We start from the raw sequence: 20,160 nt of genomic DNA, 5'->3' as shown, positions 1-20,160 counted from the left end.
CTGAGAAAGAGAAAGAGTCAGGAGAGAGAGAAGAAAACTTCAAAGCTGTATTTTCCCATTAGATTGTAAATTCCTTGAAGACAGACTAGGTTTTGTTACTTTTTCCTCCCTGGTGTTTATTTAGCATAGCACTTAACAAATGTTTATTGACAGATTTCTTTGTATTTCCAATTCTGGCCTACTTGGGATAAAAGAAAAAGATAAGGAGAAATTTTGTTTGTTTTTGTTTTTTAATCTATAATAAAATATCCTAGGAGGTTTTTGGAGTTACAATTCTCTAGTATTTAAGTTAGTGAAATTTTTTTTTTAAATTTTATTTTATTTAATAAAAACTTTGTATTGACAGAATCCATGCCAGGATAATTTTTACACGACATTATCCCTTGCAATCACTTATGTTTCGTTTTTTCCCCTCCCTCCCTCCTACCCCCCCCCCCCAAGATGGCAAGCAGTCCTATATATGTTAAGTATGTTGCAGTATATCCTAGATACAATACATATTTGTAGAACCGAACAGTTCTCCCGCTGCACAGGGAGAATTGGATTCAGAAGGTAAAAATAACTCGGGAAGAAAATCAAAAATGCAAATAGTTCACATTCATTTCCCAGTATTCCTTCTTTGGGTGTAGCTGTTTCTGTCCATCATTTCTCCAACGAAACTCAGTTAAGTCTCTTTGTCAGAGAAATCCACTTCCATCAGAATACATCCTCATACAATATCGTTGTCGAAGTGTATAATGATCTCCTGGTTCTGCTCATCTCAAGTTAGTGAAATTTTAACAGAAAAAATGCCACTATTCTAATTTTCTCTCTCTTTTTTTTTTATTTTTGCTGAGGCAATTGGGGTTAAGTGACTTGTCCAGGATCACACAGCTCGATGTCTGAGGTCACATTTGAATTCAAGTCCTACTGACTTCAGTACTGGTGCTCTATCCACTACACCAACTAGCTGCCCCAGTCTTCTCTTTTGAATAGAAAATAACACAAAATGCTCAATTATTTTTTATTTTTTGTTTTTTTTTTTTTTTCAATTTTTAAATAGAATTGGAAGTTCAAAGTTTAAAGAAGGAAGTTTAAAAGTTTCATCTTCCAAAAAAGACACGTGGTTTTTCAGTTTGAACTTTTGAAAACTATTATCCACCTAATGCAACTACAGATTGTTCTCTCCAGCTTGGAAAGAAAGAGACTTGTTTGAATCAGAAAGAGAACATTTCCCCCCATCCTGTGGTGTGTTGGTAGTGAATGATTTAGGACTAAATTTTCTAGGTGAATCAGTTGATAAGAAATCTAAAAGAATTGGAATAGACCAGATTGCAAACTCTCAGAAAAATCAAAATAATAAGGTTTTATTTGACAAGATGAGAAAATGCCCCTATACCTTGAAAATTTCTATTTTTTTCTACTATAGAAATGATTTTGATCCAAGTCGGGCCAATAGAAAGTTCTCATTTTTGTCCACTATTAAAATATCTAATCTAGATTTGAAAAAATAAGAAAAAATAATAGAAAGTATATCACAAGATGTATTAGTTATATTCTAACTAAAAAATCTACTTTCAACAATTTTTCCATTGGTCTTGGTTTAAAAAATATATTTTTAATCTTTCAACAATTCTTCCATTGGTCTTGGTTTAAAAATATATATTTTTTTAATCTTTCAACAATTCTTCCATTGGTCTTGGTTTAAAAAAATATTTTTTTAATCTTTCAACAATTCTTCCATTGGTCTTGGTTTAAAAAAATATTTTTTTAATCTTTCAACAATTCTTCCATTGGTCTTGGTTTAAAAAATTTTTTTTAAATCTTGCAACAATTCTTCCATTGGTCTTGGTTTAAAAATATATATTTTTAATCAATGGACCATCTAAAGATTTACAGTATTGCAAGAATTATTTGTATATACTACAATAAAATCAATTTAAAATAGTTTGAACAAAACCTCTTATCGAGATTAGAAAGTCATAATCATTTTTAGAACTCAATCATGCCTAATTGTAATCAGCTCTTACAGCTACTATTCTGACCAGGTGTGATTATTTGGCAAAATTATTTATTCTTAGAGATGGGGAACCCGGAGCTCAAAGAATAGGACTTTATAGAGATTGATGGTTCTGTCATTCACAGAGGACGATGAGATGAGCAAGGAGCTAACAATAGATGACCTAGATTTAAACTTCTTTCTTGTTCAATCATTTCAGTCATGTCTTACTCTTTGTGACCCCATTTGGGGTTTCATTGGCAAAGATACTGGAATGGTTTGTCCATTTCCTTCTTGAGCACTTTTTTTTTTTTAACAAATGAGGAAACTGAGGCAAATAGGATTTAAGTGACGTGTCCAGGGTTATACAATTAGTAAGTGGAGGCTTCCTAATTCTAACCACTCTGCCACTTAGCTGCCTACTGGTGTTCTAAATCTAAATCTAAATAGTTTTCCATAAGGATTAGGGAATTATATCAAACAATGGTCAATAGTATAATTATAATCAGGAAGACAAAGAAACAGTGAACAGGAATGCTTAGTAATGTGCATTTCAACAGGTTTCTTATTCCAAAGAGTAGAGGTTAAGTGTCTACTTCATGAAGTCATCTGATTCTGGGAAACATTTCCCCCTGGGAATTCTGGGTCAGAGGGGCCTGTATACACCCCTCAATCAATATCTTGGTGTGTTTAACTGGGTGTCACTTGTCAACAGCATTTGGACTGCGCCTTGTGCCTTGTTTCTGCTGCTTTGGGAGAGCTGCTCGTTGCCATAGATCAACTTCTCAGCTTCCAAGACACTTGTGGAGGTTTCTTAGGTAATGTTGCTTAAACAAACAGTAATAAAGACTTAGCATAATCCAGTAGGGATTTACAGAACATTAGTCTTCCAGTGAATAGTGGTGAAAGCCAAGAGACTTCCGGAAGAACATGATTTTTGAGGTCATAATCTGGACAAAGACCTTTTTCATCCACTTGTTTTTTCCCATGTGGATGGCTAGCCAAATTCTTTTCAGTCCTTATTGACCTTTTCCAGGATGCTCTGCAGTGTGCATGGGATTGATAGAACCGGCTTGATATCATCTGAAAAGAGAAGGATCTGTAAACTTTCAAGTCCTGGGAATTATTCAGTTTGTACTGTTTGCTATTCAGTTTCTAGATTGTATCTTTTATTTATTTATCCTTCTCCCAATGCTAGTAGAAAGTCAGCTTTTTCCCTGGGATTTCTCTTGTATACCCTTACCTGAGCCTAGTATATGATTGTTGAATTGAGTTACATTTTATATATTTCGATATTGTAAACTACCCCAATGTCCATTAGCGGCCTCTCCTTAATCACATAGGATTAGACCCTATCCTCCTAGACAAGTCTTACATTTATATAGATAAGTGTTATAAAGCGCTTTAAATAAATTATCTGGATCCTTAGAACAACCTGAGAAATAATCAAGGAAACTAGAGCTGTGGGAGGTTCATGAAAACAACAATTCTATTGACAAAATAATACTTTTAAATCATTGGAGGGGCTTAAAATTCCTGCTCTGGGGCCTTATAGTCTAAATTATTTTATGAGCTTCTCCAGGATCGACCGAATCCAGGCAGTGTTACTTCCTCAGTGGTCTGGCCATCTTCCAGACAGCTGCCCAACAATTCCCTTTTCAGAAACTTCACTTCAACCTCTACACTCTCACTTCTACATCCAATATCCCCTCAACTTCCCTAATTAAAACACTCACCACACCCAGACCTGCAGTTCTCTTCCCCAATTAGTATTTAAACTCTTTGAGGGCAGGGATTATATTGTTTTCAAATTTACTTACTTAGGGTGTAACCTAGGGCTTGAGGGATAATAAGATTTTGTTTGTTTGTTTGTTTGTTTGTTTGTTTTGAAGAATGTATTATTTCCTTTTGGCTCTCCAAACAATCCAACTAAGTAGGCAACCCTCTAGACCTTATTTTATAGCTGTAAAATGGAAGCTCAGAAATATTAACTTACCTTCTTGTAGTCATACAACAGTAGACAGAATTGGAATCTAAGTCTTCTTGACTTCCAGTCCAGAAGGTTACTCTTTATAGCATCCTGCTTTGGTGATTTCACAGGTAATGTCATATACACTGTATCCCCAAAGTCGGGAGCATGTCCAATGTCTATGTGTCTATAGCGTCCATAAGTCTGTAACTGTGAGTCCCTGAGTACGAAGTTCTATTATGTCGGTGTCTATGTTGGTGTCTATGTCTATTTCTCTGTGTGTAGATGTGAGTCCCTCTGTGCACAAAGCTGGTGTGTGTGTATCTGGATTTATATTTTATATATTCATTTTTGTATGAATATACAAAAGCCCATAGGCAACTACTTGGCACGAAGCTCTGGGTCTAGAGTCAAGAAGACTTACTTTAAATCGGGAAAGTCTCTTCACCTCTGCTGTCTCAATTTCCTCACCTGTAAAATAGTGATACTAATAGCATCTATTTCCCTGGATTGCCATGATGATAAAAAATGTTTGTAAAGCATTTTGCAAAACTTAGAAATATATGTTATAATTGGCAAAACTTAGAAATATATATATGTTATAATTATTGCCTGAAGCTCAGAGAGGTGTAGGCCTCTAATAAGTCTCCAATAGCTAGTAAAAGGTCTTGTAAAGTGGCAGATTTAAGTTTGATTTCAGGAAAAATTTCCTAACAATGACAGCTGTTCTAGAGGAATTGGGCTATCTCAAGAACTGATAGGATTTCTGCCCTATCCCGGCCACTCCTCATTACAGGTTCAGGGTTCTATCCAATTTATTACTTTATTAACTAATTTTTATTGTAGCCTGGATAAGCTTAGGTTTTTCTTTTCTTTTTTCTTTTAAACAAGAGGTTTTTAAAATTGCTTTTTTTGTTTTTATATTCCTTTAGATGCAGCTAGGTAGCTCAAGGAATAAAGGTCTGGGCCTGAAGTTCAAATTTGACCCTAAGCAAGTCACATAACTTTTGTTTTCCTCACTTTTATCCACTGTAAATTGGGGCTTACTATAGTACCTACCTCTCATTGTTTTGAGGATCAAATGTGATATAAAGTCTGTTAATGAGTTATAATTTTGTAATTATTAATCAAATATAAAGTCTGTTAGTTATTTTTATTTATCTTGTAGATGACTTGCTTTGTTTATTTGTCAGCATGTTGTCTTGCCCGTTGGATTGTAATCTCCTTGAGGACAGGGTCTGCTTTTTGGCCTCTTTTTGTATCTCTAGCACTCTGCAAAGTGGGTGATTAATAAAAGCTTATTCCTTTCCCTTCATTATATCACTTAGATTTTTATCCCTCATTCCTCCATCTTCTTCTTCCGGAGAACCAAAGAATTTTTTCCCCATAGAAAAAGAGAAAAAATTCCACCAAATCAACTAAGACATCAAAAAAAATCTGACTTGCCTTTGCAAATTTTCTCTCCATGGAGCTTCTTCTAGTCCTACTTTGGAGCTGAGATCTATTTCAACCACATTCACTTCTGCCATTTTGTGACCATCTTTTATTCGTTTACTTTTTTTTTCCTGAGGCAATTGGGGTTAAGTGACTTGCCCAGGGTCGCACAACTAGGAAGTGTTAAGTATCTGAGGGCAGATTTGAACTCAGGTCCTCCTGACTTCAGGGCTGGTGGTCTATCCACTGTACCACTCAGCTGCCCCATCTTTTATTCCTTTTCTACTTATTCATTTACTTATATAATTAATGAAATTGAAAATTGTAAAAATTTCTTTTGAAGGCAGGGACTGTTTTAGGGGTTTGAGGGAGGTTCTCGCTTGCTTGCTTTTGTTTTCTGCTTGTTTTTTGTTGTTATGCTCAGGCCCAACCAACCCCATCTTTGGGCTGATGCTGACTTGGAGCACTGGCTTTCTCTTCCCTCTCTGTCCCTTTGCACCCATCCTTTCCCATTTCTAGAGGGTCCTCCTTTCTCCCTGGGGCTTCTTCGAAACCCCAATTTCCTTCACGATTCAGCTCAAGCTTTCTGTCTGAAGCCTTTCTTGATCTCCATTGTTTTGCTGTCCTTCCCCCTTCCTCAAACAAAAATTTCCCTGACGACTAAGCACCTGTGGTGAGAGGGACGCAGAGCCCTTTTGAGGATTGCTCAGTGACGGTTGGTGGCCTCCTGACTCACCCAGCTTTCACCCGTGGCTCCAAGAAGCTACAGAGTGCAAAGTGGCCACACCCTGGGATCCCATCTGGGCAGACAGGCTCAGCCAGGTTGAGGTGACCCAGGGATCGCTTACCTATTGGTGAGCTAGAAGGGTGCTTACCCGGAGCATGTGAAGGCTGCCCTGATGGAATGAGTGTAGGAGAGCAATTTGTTCCCAAGGCCACGAAGGTGACGGAGGCAGGCTCTGTGGAGACTGGTCAGACACTGAAGTGCAAGGCCATCCACGACATTTTAGACCCTCACCAGTCGTCTTTGTTATGGGCAATGTAGACACCAGATGATGGCAGGCGACCAAAAGTTGGGGTTCGGTCATATGAAGAATTCACAATGGCCGTTCTCTTTGGCAAAAAGGGAAAGAGTTATTGACAATATGAAGGGACACTTTAGACGCCAGGAATGGTAAATATAAGATAGAGTGGGGAGAGCATATGAAAGACAAGTTCCTCAGTGGAACTCACAGTTACCCAGTAGAAAAGGAATACACTGTGAGGCTGGGGTATACCCTTAACTGGCGGCTAAATCCTGAAAGGGACTCAGCACTCTAAAAGAGTTAGTGTAAGGAGGAGAAGTGGGAAGCATAGTAGAGTTGGGGGAGATACTACGTGGCATGGGGGAAGGGGAAGGGCAGAGTGCCATGATGGATCGACCCAAATAAAGGCAGCAATCATGGGATGGCCCCTAAGTAGAAAATTTAATCTCAGGGACATGACTGGGATTTCTGACAGGACCAGGCAAGGTGACACTGCCCGAGACCCCTCCAGGGTTTGACATAACTTGGATTTTTGACTGGATGACGTCCTCAGAGGGTAGGACCATGGAACTAAACTGCTCTCCATTAGAGCCTTCTCCCTGCTTGCCTCAGGGATTAATATTTATCAATTCCTCTGGTAAAAACCAGTACCTAACACTGAAGAGCTAGCTCATTAATCTTGACTCTGACCTATTACCGGACTGTGAGGACTTTGTTAGAGAGAATGAGATTGATGACTTTGTCTAGCTCTGCTTCACTTAAATCCAATTTATGGGTGAATCAAAAGGCATTATCCATACCATTCAACCATTTGTACCTATCTCAAAGTCCTATGACAAAGCAGCAGGTACATTAGCAGCTGTAGTCAAAACCCTACACACAGGTGGCCCAAGTCAGAAGATCATCTTCTCACTGGAAGCAGCAATGGGATTCAGCAGGCTGAACAGTTTTATAAGGACCCTGTGGCTCACCTCCAGATATGAGGAAGAGGCTAAAAAAGGTGCCCCCAAAATTTTTTAGAGTCTGCTTACTCTCTTTTCAGGGAAAAAAAAAAAATTGGAAATTGAGGAGATGTCCATCAATTGGGAAATGGCTCAAAAAACTGTGGTGTATGTTTCTGAATGTTATTGTTCTGTGGGAAATAATGAGCAGGATGCTCTTAGGGGAACAAACAACAACTTGGGAAGTCCTCCATGAACTCAAGCAAAGTGAAATGTATTGTATATAAAGTAATAACAATGTTCTGGGATGACCAGCTGTGAATTACTTTATTATTCTCAGCAGTATAATGATCCATCAGTACTCTGAAGTAGCTTATCCATACCCAGAGAAGGAACCAATTGTGTATGAACCAGATTATTCTCTCTCTCTCTCTCTCTCTCTCTCTCTCTCTCTCTCTCTCTCTCTCTCTCTCTCTCTTCCTCTCTCTCTCTCTCTCTCTCTCTCTCTCTCTCTGTTTCTCTCTCTCTCTCTCTCTCTCTCTCTCTCTTTATCTCTCTCTCTCTCTTTCCCTCTCTTTCTCTCTCTTTATCTCTCTTTCTCTTTCTCTCTCTCTCTTTATCTCTCTCTCATTTTTTCTTGAGTGTTTTTATTTCCATGCTATTTATTAGGATGAGAGATCTATGTTTTTTTCATAACTTGACTTTTACAAAAATGTTTTGCATAATTTCACAAGTGGTTTCTTAATTATGAGTGGGGATAAGAAAGAATATAGAACTCAAAAAATTAAAAACATATGTAAATTTTTTTTTGAATGTAGCTGGGAAAAATATTAAATAAATTAAATTAAAAATTGTCTGTTTAACTAGTCCTGGCCTGATTACCGTGGCATATGCAGGCAGTCTTACTCTGGGATTGAAACACCAAAAAATGTACAAAAACTTCTGCAGAAATGATTGATTCCACTCACCATAAGTACATGGAATATGCTCACAATTATGGACAACGTGAAATCCAATTGACCTTAAAGATGAAAAACTCTTGTTTCAAGAGGACTCAGCAGGGATCGCCTCCAAATAACAGCTCTGAGTGAAACAAGGCTGACAAATGAAGGCCAGCTGACTGAAGTCAGAGCTGGATAGACTTGTTCTGGAGTGGCTGCAATGAAAGGAGCACTCTGAAGATGGTATAGGTTTTGCTATTAAAACTGATTAAGTCATCAAGTTTTCATGCCCACCAAAAGGAGTGAATGACAGGCTCATGACAATGTGATTGCCACTCACAGTGCCATGACAACATCATCAGTGCTTATGCTCCCACCATGATGAACTTTGATGGAGTCAAAGAAAAATTTTATGAATACCTGGAGACTCTCTTTATCAGTGTGTCAAAAGAGGACAAGATATCTAACATGTATTTTAACATATTTAACATGGATGGGACTACCTGCCAGCTAGGGGAGGGGTTGGGGATAGGGCGAAGGAGGGGAAAAGTTAGAACAGAAGGTTTTGCAAGGATCAATGTTAGAAAACTATCCATGCATATGTCTTGTAAACAAAAAACTATAATAAAAAAATAAAATTTAAAAAACAGAGGATAAGCTTGTAATTCTGGGTGACTTTAAAGAAAGAGTAGGCACAGACTACCAGATGTGGCAGGGAGTTCTTGAGAGGAATGGAGTTGGAAATAGCAAGAGTAATGGTCACTTACTCCTGAAGATTTGGGTGACTCATGACCTTCTCATCACCAACAAGGCCTTCTGGTCACATAAATATAATGAAACTCTGTGGATGCAGCCGCTAGCAGCAAACTCTGCATTTAATAAATGATGTCATTACAAAGAGAAGAGACAAATAGGATATGAGAATGACAAAGGTGATGATATGAATTGGTCTTGGACTTATCTTCTCCTCCAAGATAAATATTCCCAATCAACAAAAGTGGAGGCCCCAAGGCAAGATGACTACCAGACAAAATGTCAACAGATTAGGGCACTTCATTGAGCAGAACTCTTCAGTACTAACTTGGAGGAAAAGCTGAGCCAACACATAGTTGGTAAAAGCAGAGCAGAAAAGTAGTGCGCAACTTTCAGAGATTTGGTGGACAGTACTGCATTTACTCGTCTGGGTCAGAACACTCACAAACATCAAGATTGATTTGATGAAAATTTTATTTTTTATTATTTTTAATAATAGCTTTTTATTTTCAAAACATATGCAAAGATAGTTTTCAACATTCACTCCCGCAAAACCTTGTGTTCCAATTTTGTCTCCCTCCTTTCCTTTCACCCCCTATTCTAAACAACAATTGATCCAACATAGGTTAAACATATGCAGTTCTTCTTAATATATTTCTAAATAAATTATTCTATATATAGTCTAACTTATAGCATACATATTATTCTATATATTCTAAATAAATTATTTATTATGCTACACAAGAAAAATCAGATCAAAAAGGAAAAAAATGAGAAAGAAAAAAAACAACAACAAAAAGGGTAAAAAATACTATGTTGTGATCCACATTCAGTTCCCATATGGATGCAGATGGCTCTCTCCATCACGTCTATTGAAATTGGCCTGAATCACCTCACTGTTGAAAAGATACCCATTCATCAGAATTGATCCTGATGAAAATTTTAGAGAAATTCAGAAGTTGATAGAAGAAAAATGAGACCTTCACAGGGTAGCCTAGCAAGACAGTTCATTTGCCTTTCAGAAAGCAGCTTTTAACTCCATCAAAAATAAAGTACAAGTGAAGCTCAGAGACATGCAGGATTCTTGGCTGTGTAAGAAGGCAGATAAAATTCAATTTTACACTATTTTACACTGATTGTGGCAATCCAGAGTGCTTTTATGATGCCTTGAAAGCTATTTATGAGCCAAAGACCTATAATGTATCTCAACTACTCAGTGCTGATGGAGCCACATTGATTGGCAATAAGGACATGATCCTAGAGAAACGGACTGAACACTTCCATGGTAATCCTTCAATCAATGCTGAAGCCATTGAAACCACTGACCATATAATATAGTTCTGGTTGAAGTCACTCCCTCCTTGGCTGAAGTTCCAATGAAGAAGAAATGTTGAATGCTGTGAGGCTCCTCTCCTATGGAAAACATCTGGTGCTGATTCTATTCCAGCTGAGATTTACAAGCTTGGGGGTTTATTGCCCACATAAAAGCTGACTGAAATTTTCTAAGTTATATGACAAGAAGAGCTTTTTCCCAGAAGTTCAAAGATGTCGTCTTGTCCATCTCTATAAAGGTAAAGGGAATAGATTGTCCTGTGGCAATCACAGAGAGTCTCTCTTGGTCGTTGCTGACAAGATTCTTATCATGGTCTTCTTTATTAGACGGATCCTTCACTTGGAAAATAGTCATGTAGCTGAAATCCAGTGTGAGGTCAGAAAAGATGGAGGAACGGTCAATATGCTATTTGCCACTTGACAACTTCAGGAGAAATACTAGGAGAGGAACAGAGGTTTGTACACAGTGCATTTTGTTTTTGTTTTTGTTTTTTGTACAATCAATCTGACCAAGACCTTTGGTACTGTCAATTGTGAGGAAATTATGTCAAAATTTGCCCAGAAAAGCTCATCAGTATTGCATACCAGTGCCATGATGACATGCTTGTCCATAGTTCTGGATAATGGATGACCCTCTTCTCCACTTTCCATCCCCTTTCCCCAGTCACCAGTGGAATAAACAAGGCTGGATGCTTGCTCCCATATCTTTTAGAAGGATGCTTTCATGAGTGAAATGAGCAGAACCAGGAGATCATTATATACCTCAACAACGATACTGTTTGAGGATGTATTCTGATGGAAGTGGACCTCTTCGATAAAGAGAGCCTTAATTGATCAAAGATGGACAGAAGCAGCTACACCCAGAGAAAGAACACTGGAAATGAATATAAACTGCTTGCATTTATGTTTTTCCTCCCGGGTTATTTATACCTTCTGAATTCAATTCTCCCTGTGCAACAAGAAAACTGTTTGGTTCTGCACACATATATTGTATCTAGGATATACTGCAACCCATTCAACATGTAAAGGACTCTTGCCATCTGGGGGAAGGGGTGGAGGGAGGGAGGGGAAAAATCAGAACAGAAGTGGATGCAAGGGATAATGCTGTAAAAAATTACCCTGGCATGTGTTCTATCAATAAAAAATTATTTAAAAATTAAAAAAAAAAGAAGGATGCTTTCAGCCCTGTTGTCAGATGCCTTCACCACAGATGAAAACAATACCAAGGTCAGCTACTGCACTGACAGTAAATTACTTAACTTGAAAAGGCTAAAAGCCAAGACTAAAGCAGAGGGAGAATCAGGACACAATCTGTTTGCAGATGACTGTGCACTCCATGCAGAGAGATGGATCAATTCTCTGCTGCCTGGGCTGCTTTTGGCCTAGCAATCAACACCAAGAAAAGATAGCTTCTCTACTAGCCGGCACCACAGCATCCACATGTGGGACCGTGGCTCCCGGCAAATGGAGAAATTCTGAATACTGCAGAGAAGTTCACTTACCTTGGTTGTGCGCTTCCCAAGGATGATGAAGTTGACAGAGGCATTGCCAGAGCCAGCTCAGTGTTTGAACATCTCTGAGGGAAAGTAGGGACCGAAGCGGTATTAGACTGACTGCCAGACTGAAGATCGACAGTGCCTTGTGTTGACCTCATTGTTGTAAGCCATGTCGGGAAACTGAACCGCTGTCACCTGGATTGTCAGAGGAAGGTTCAGAAGATTACCTGGGTGGGAAAAGGTACTGGATATTATGAGCCTTCAAACTCTGCTACAGAGAGCACAGCTTCAGCAGCATTTAAGTGCCAAATATGTTTGCCTAAAAGACTACTTTATAGAGAATACACGTGGTGGTCAGAAGAGGTACAAGGACACTCCCAAGGTTCCTCTGAAGAACATTAGAGCTGATCGTGAGACATGGGAGAGGTTGGCACAGGACCTTCCAGCATGGTGTGCCCCCATCAGTTAAGATGCTGCAAATAATTATGAATATGTATACATATGTTGTGTTTAACATATATTTTAACATATTTAACATGTATGGGACTACCTGCCATCTTGTGGGGAGGGGGGGGGAGAAGGAGGGAAAAAGTTGGAACAGAAGGTTTTGCAAGGGTCAATGCTGAAAAATTACCCATGCATCTATCTTGTAAATAAAAAGCTATAATAAAAAATTAAAAAAAAAAAGATGCTGCGTTCTATGAGCAGAGCGGGATTGCAGTAGCTTAAAAGAAATACGGGATGCCCAAATTTAGAGCCGTCTCCACTCCAAATGTTCTCATGGACTATTTGTGCCCAACTGTGGTAGAGTCTTCCAAGATCATATTGACTCGATCAGCCACAATCAGACACACTGTCCCTTGACCTCAACATTAGTGACATCATTTTGGTCCTCTTCCAGAATGAAGGACGACGACCAGTTGAATCAGGGAGTGAAAAAAGCGTTTAAGTGCCTATTTAGTACCAAACACAAGAGGTACATACACTAATACATACGAGGGCATGTGAGCTTCAAGAAGCTTACATTTTATCTGGGGTTGCTAAGTTATGAGGCTGGATCTGGAGCAGGAAGACCTGAGTTCAAATTCTGCTTCAGACATTTACTGGCTCAAAGCAAATCATTTAATCTCTGTCTCCTTCAGTTTCCTCATCAATAAAATAAGGACATGATTGCACCTGTCTTACATTGCTGTTGTGAGAATTAAATAAATGAGTGAATGAATAAATGAATGAATGAATGAATGAACAAATAAATAAATAAAAGGCTTTGCAAGCCATAAAGCTCTACATACATGCTAGTTATTAAGACAACACATAGAGAAAAATATAAACAGCATCTAAGAAGGGATATTTTTATTTGAAAAGTTGCTGAAGGTAGTGAATGGAACCGTGTATGTATGTAGACTAACACACTTATTCAAAAAAAAAAAGAATCAATGAAAGCATATTGAGTGCTTGCTATATTGTGCTAAGAGCTGAGGCATAAGGAAAAAAAAAAACAGCTCCCCCCCTTCAGGAAGCTTATATCCCAGTGGGAGTGGGGGAGAACATATATGAGTTATTGGGAAGAATGACTGATGGACGTGGCACTCTTCAATAATGAGATGATCCAAATCAGTTCCAATTGATCAGTAACGAAGAGAACCAGCTATATCTAGAGAAAGAACACTGGCAAATGAGTGTGGACCACAACCTAGCATTCTCACTCTTTCTGTTATTGTTTGCTTATGTTTTTGTTGTCCTTCTCAGGTTTTTTTTTTAACTTACTTTATAGATCTTATTTTTCTTGTGCAGCAAGATAACTGTATAAATATGGATACATATATTGTATTTAACATATACTTTAACATGTTTAACATATATGGGACTACCTGCCATCTGGGGGAGGGGGTGGAGAGAAGGAGGGGAAAAATTGGAATGGAAGGTTTTGCAAAGGTCAATGATGAAAAATTACCCATGCATATGTCTTGTAAATAAAAAGCTATAAAATAAAAAAGGGAAGAATGAATAGAGTATTCTATGGTTCCCCTAGTCCTTCTTCTGACTGGCCAGACCCAAGCTCTCTTCATTGGCCAGTCGTTCAACAAACATGTATTAAGCATCTCTTCTATGCTCAAAAAAGGGCAAAAGAATTTCAAGAAAATGACTCAAATCTTTTTTGTTCCTGCTCTCAAGAGGCATGCTTCACTGCTCTAATGGTTGGCCGATTGTTGCCTCATGTACTTAAGGGACCAAAATGACCTCTCGGGGTCAAGATACAGTGTGTCTGACTGATTGATCAGACCAGCATGAGTCTCCACCACAGGTCGGGCACAAATAATCCACATGAACGCTTGCAGAGGCGATGGCTCAGAATTTCTGTTTCGTTTAAACTATGGCAACTGCTTGTATTCTGATGGAAATGGATCGCTTCGATAAAGAGATCTAATTCAGTTTCAATTGATCAAGGATGGATAGAAGCAGCTACACCCAAAGAAAGGACACTGGGAAATGAATGTAAACTGCTTGCATTTTGGTTTTTCTTCCCAGGTTATTTCTACCTTCTGAATCCAATTCTCCCTGTGCAACAAGAGAACTGTTCGGTTCTGCACACATATATTGTATCTAGGATATACTGTAACCTATTTAACATGTAAAGGACTGCTTGCCATCTGGGGGAGGGAGGGGAAAAATCACAACAGAAGTGAATGCAAGAGATAATGTTGTAAAAAATTACCCTGGCATGGGTTCTGTCAATAAAAAGTTATTTAAAAAGAAAGAAAAACTACGGCAACTGCTTTGCTCACAGGGTAAGGCACCTTCTTGGATGTAGGCCTGCCTTGCTGAATGGTCTGTGACAGTGTCTCCCATGTCTTACACTCCATTCCAAACTTCCTCAGAGAGACTTTGAGGATGTCTTTCTTCTTCTGACCTCCGTGTGAGCACTCCCTTCATCTAAGTTCTCACCAAAATATTCTCGTACGCATTTGAACAAAGAGGCCAGTCCATCAGACTTATGCTGTCTGCAGTAGAGTTTGAATACTCCAATGCAAAGCTCTTTAAATTGTGGGTTGAGGGTCAGTAGGTGGTGCAGTGAATAGAGCACTAGCCCTAAAGTCAAGAGGACCTGAGTTCAAATCTGACCTCAGACACTTAATGGTTCCTGACTGTTCTCAGGGGGGAAAACAAAACAAAACAACAACTGTGGGTTGTGACTTGCAACTGAACATGGAGATCATGAAAAATTTGTCAACAGTAAAAGATTTCTGAACACAATGATAAATGCCTAATTATTGGGAGGTGTTTCTGGCAGCTCTTGTTGCATCAGTGGACTCCCAAATGTTGATTCTGAACATGCAACGTGTGTACTTTGCACTGCACATGCTCAAACATCTCAGTTCACATTTGAAAGAGGGTTGAGTAAAAATTTCTTGGACAAAAAGGGGTCACAGAGAAGAAAAGCTTTAAGAAGCCCTTCTCTAAGGGAGAGAAAATCTTTATCTTAATAGTACAAGAGGTCATATGAAAGAGAAGCATTAGCAGTCAGAGAGGGGAAGTTAATGGTGGGATTGTAATAGATTTTTTTCTTTTTGCTGAGGTAATTGGGGTTAAGTGACTTGCCCAGGGTCACACAGCCAGGAAGTGTGGAGTGTATGAGGTCAAATTTGAACTCAGGTCCTCCTGTCTTCAGGGCTGGTGCTCTATCCACTGTACCACGTAGCTGCCCCCTGGAGTAGATTCTTGAAAGAAATCAGGGGAAATGTAGAAGTAGGGGGTGAGAGAGCAAAACATTCCAGGCATGGGGAGCAGTCATGGTAAAGGCATGGGGATAGGAGAGAAAATGTTATCATGGGGAGCTGCAAACTGGCCATAGTAACATGATAGTAAGAGTAATATCAGTATATAATATAGTAATATTACATATATAATAATAATAGTAATTGTAGTATTGATTTGTTGGTTTTAAGTCTAGAATTGGAAAGGGGAGAAAGGAAAGTCTAGAGTCATGCTCTGCAAGAAAGTGTCTTTTGGGAACTTCTTGGAGAGTGAGAAGCGGGGAAGAAGCCTATCCAGGTGTGATGGGCCGCCTGGAGCGTTCAGCACTCTGGACAGTGGCACGGGAGAGATTGTCCCAGGTCCAGAATAGCTCTGGTATACAATCTACCCCCAGAGCAAGGAAGCGCCTTGAGGGCAGGATCACTTTTGTCTCAAATGAAAGACCCTGAGGTTGTTGGAAAATTCATTTCTTGATACAGGGGCATTTCCAAGTCCCAGGAGCTAACTCAAAGCTGCCCAATTTTTTAAGTCAATGATTTGCTGACAGATTTATATTGTTGTTTTTTGTTGTTGTTGTTGTTTGTTTTGTTTGTGGTTGGTTTTTTCCCCTGAGACAATTGGGGTTAAGTGACTTGCCCAGGATCACACAGCCAGGAAGTATTAAGTGTCTGAGGTCAGATTTGAACTCAGGTCCTCCTGACTTCAGGGAAGGTGCTCTATCCATTGTACCCCCTAGCTGTCCCTTGTTGTTTTTAACCAGGCCCGAGTACCCAGCACTTGGCAAGTAAATGTTTGTTGATTGATTGACTAGATCTCTAAGGTCTCTGCAGGAGTCAGACTATGATCCCATGATCCCACTGATATGATGTATGATGTGGATTTGTTATTAAATGATGGCGGGCATCGACAGTTGGGATTTGGTTACGTGAAAATCCACAATGGCCGTTCTCTTTGGCAAAAGGCAGATTTATCTGGGCAAACAGAGTACAGGCAAAGTGGAGGGATGTGATAGACACCGGGAATGGCCAATGTGAAATAGAATAGGAGAGAACATGGCAGACAAGCTCCTCAGGGGAACTCACAATTAGTAGAAAGGGAGCACCTCATGAGGCTGGGGCACACCCTCAGCTGGCAGGCTGAATCCTGGAAGGGACTTAGCACCCTGAAAAGGTTAGTTAGTGTGAGGAGGAGAAGTGGGGTGGGAGCACAGTGGAGTTAAGGGAGATATCATTGAGTCATGGGAAAGGGGAAGGGGAAAGATACCCTGAGGCAGAGTGTTGTGGTGGACTGACCCAAAGAAAGGTAGCAGCCAAGGATGGCCCACAAGTAGATTTTAAGAAATCAGGCACATAACTGGGATTTCTGACGGGTCCTGGCAAGGTGAGACCGCTCCAGACTCTGCAGAGTGGAGGTCTCAGGAGTTTGACGTAAGGTAGATTTCAGACTGGAGATCTCCCCAAAGGGTGGGACCATGGCGCTAAACTGATTTCTATTAGAATTTTCTGCCTGCTTGCCTCAGGGATTAATTCTTTAGTTTCTCTTGCTTCAAAACAATATTCAGGATCTCATCTCCACTACTCTAATCAAACAAATACCTAGAATATGAACAACACTGAGGCCAGGGGAAGGTTTTCTTTTTTCATAGTTTTTTTCTGTAATTTTTGTATTCCTGGTGCCTAGCAACGTACTTGGAACACAGCAGGCATTTAATAGATGCTGGTTGAGAGGAAGTGACGTTAACTTCTGGTGGCCAGAATCTACACACAGTCTGTTTACTGTGAAGGAAGAAGGTGCTTCTAGGAACAGGCCTAAAATTGTATATGTTTTTAAAAAGCCAAATTGGTCTTGGGTGGTCCTAGGCCCCGAGCAGAAAGTCATTTTCTCTGGTAATCCAACCAGCCAGACCATCAGTCCTGGACCTGAGGGAGGTTCCTGGAGTGGGGAACCCCAAAAGGTTTGCTCTGGCTGAGCAAAAGAGGAGAGACAGAGCTCCAAGTCATCCCCCAAAGGGACAGGCTGACAACGAACAGCTTGCCAGGAAAATAATATTGTCGATGGTGGGAGAGTCAGAATACTCCCAACTCCTTGTGGCCACTTTTTTCCCTATGACTCAGCCCCCTCTTCTCCTTGGAGACTGACTTAAGCCATATTAATTCCCCAATCAAAATTCTGGGGGCTGTTATCTGCAATTATTTCAGACTTTTCTTCCTCAATGAAGTCAGTTAAGTAGCTCAGAGCCCTTCTCTCCTCCCTAACTCTTGAGCTCCTACTAAGGGACTTCCCCACACAGACTAATTCACCCTCAATCACTTCCCAGTTCCTCACCTTACTCATTTCCCATGGCCTTCTCCTCCACCCAACCTTAACGACTCCTAGTTACACTCGTTCTGGTCTTCTCCCACAAAGGCTTTACCTCCAGACTTATTTATAACTCTGAAATTCTTAGAACTAATCGTATCCAGGGGATCCCATTTTGTCCCAACTCCTCCGGGTCCCCTTCTTTCATTTATCTTTGATTTCTCCCTGTCTAAAGGCTTATTCTTCTTCTTCTTGTTCTTTTTTTTCTTTTGTTCTTCTTGTTCTTGGTTTTGTTCTTCTTCTTGTTTCTCTTCTTCTTCTTCTTCTTCTTCCTCCTCCTCCTCTCCTCCTCCTCCTTTTCTTCTTCTTCTTCTTCTCCTCTTCCTCCTCCTCCTCCTCCTCCTCTTCCTTCTCTTCCTTCTCCTCCTCCTCCTCCTTCTTCTCCTTTTTTTTTTTTTTTTTTTTTTTTTAAAGAAGCAAAGGGGTTAAACGACTTGCCCAGGCTCACACATCTAGTAAGTGAGTCCATATTTTAACTCAGTTCCTCCTGCCCAGTGCAGGTGTTCTATCCGTCCCAGTGCCATCTAGTTGCCAGTCTCATTCTTTTCTTAATTCTTTTGCTTTTGGCCTCACCATCCACCTGAAATTCTAATAATCTTTTTATCGCCCAACCTGATGACTCTTTCCTCATCCTTTTTCTTCTCTGACCCTGCTGGCCACCCTTTTCTCCTTGATCATTCCCTCTGCTCTTGGCTCTGTCCTCCTTATCTTCCTAGCTGCCCCACTGTTCCTCCTGTCTCCTTTGCTGGATTTCCGTATCGGGCTTATAACCGTGGACAGATTCTAAGCCCTCTTCTCTTCTTCTATAAGCATTCACTTGGTGACCTCAGCCACTCCCTTGGACTCAGTTATTAACTCTATAAATAATCCTCAGATCTATTTGTTATAGTTCAGCTGCTTCAGTCACGTCTCACTGTTCACGATCCCATTTGGGGTTTTCTTGGCAAAGTTACCGGTCTGCTATTTCCTTCTCCAGCTCATTTTACAGATGAGGAAACTGGAGCAGATAAGATGAAGTGACTGGCCGGGGTCACACAGCGAATGGTCTGCTATTTCTCCTCCAGCTCATTTTACAGAGGAGGAAACTGAGACAGAAAGGGTGAAGGGACTCGTCCAGGGTCACAAATCTTGTTAGTGTCAGAGGCCAGTTTTGTACTGAGATTTTCCTTATCCAGCCCACAGTTTTCTAATCTCCAGTCTCACATTTCCTACTTTCTACTGGACATTTTGAACTGGATGTCCTGAGAAGATCTTGAATTTAACATGTCCACAACTGAACTCTTTCCCTTTCCCCTCAAACCCTCCCATTCCCAAGCCTCCCAATTACCGTGGAGGTCCCACTATTTTCCTAGTCATTCCAGCCCAAAGCTTAGGTGCCATGCTCCCCTTCTCACATATCCAACATCTGTCAAATTCTCCCGGTTCTCTTTCTTGCAACATCTCTGTAGAGGGGCCCTTCCCTCCTCTCTTATTTCAACTACTTTGGAGAAGAAGTCACCTCGAGTCTGGACTTTGGCAATAGCTGCCAGTGGGTTTTTCTGCTTCAAATCTCTCTCCATTTCCATTCATTCTCCCTTCCATCAAAGTGATCTTCTTCAAGCCCATGGCATCTCCTGATCCCTTCCCTCCCTCTCCCCTATCAGCTCTAATATCAGATAGAAAACTTTCTGTTTGCCTTTGAAAATCTTCTTTAATCTGGGTATTTCGGTGGTGCGCTGGATAGAGACCAAGTCTCGACTCTGGAAAGCCTGACTTCAAATCCAGCCTCGGACACTTACTGTATTTGTGACCATGAGCAAGTCTACTTCCATTTCCTCATCTGTAAAATAAACTGGAGTAGGTGATTGCGAGCCACCCTTGGCCAAGAAAATCTCAAATGGGGTCACGAGGAGTTGGATAAAGACTGAATATAATTTGAATCCCTCTTAACTTTTCTTATCTTCTGATATCTTACTCCCCTTTACCTATTATTCTAGAATCCAGTGACCATCAGTCTCTTTCTTTCTTCTAACTGTTCTTCTAACAAAACACCCATTTCCCAGCTCTTTTATCACTGGTTGTCTCCCATTGATCGGCCTCAGAATTTCTTTTCCCTTCATTTGTTTTTTTGGGAAGAGGAAATACTGGGGACCAGCTGGAATTCTCTCCCTCCATCTCCCGCTCCTGGCTTCCTTCAC

The sequence above is a fragment of the Antechinus flavipes genome, chromosome 3, assembly GCF_016432865.1.
Source record: "Antechinus flavipes isolate AdamAnt ecotype Samford, QLD, Australia chromosome 3, AdamAnt_v2, whole genome shotgun sequence".
NCBI lineage: Eukaryota > Metazoa > Chordata > Mammalia > Dasyuromorphia > Dasyuridae > Antechinus > Antechinus flavipes.
The sequence above is the reverse complement of the archived record's forward strand: the minus strand, read 5'-3'. Positions refer to the sequence as shown.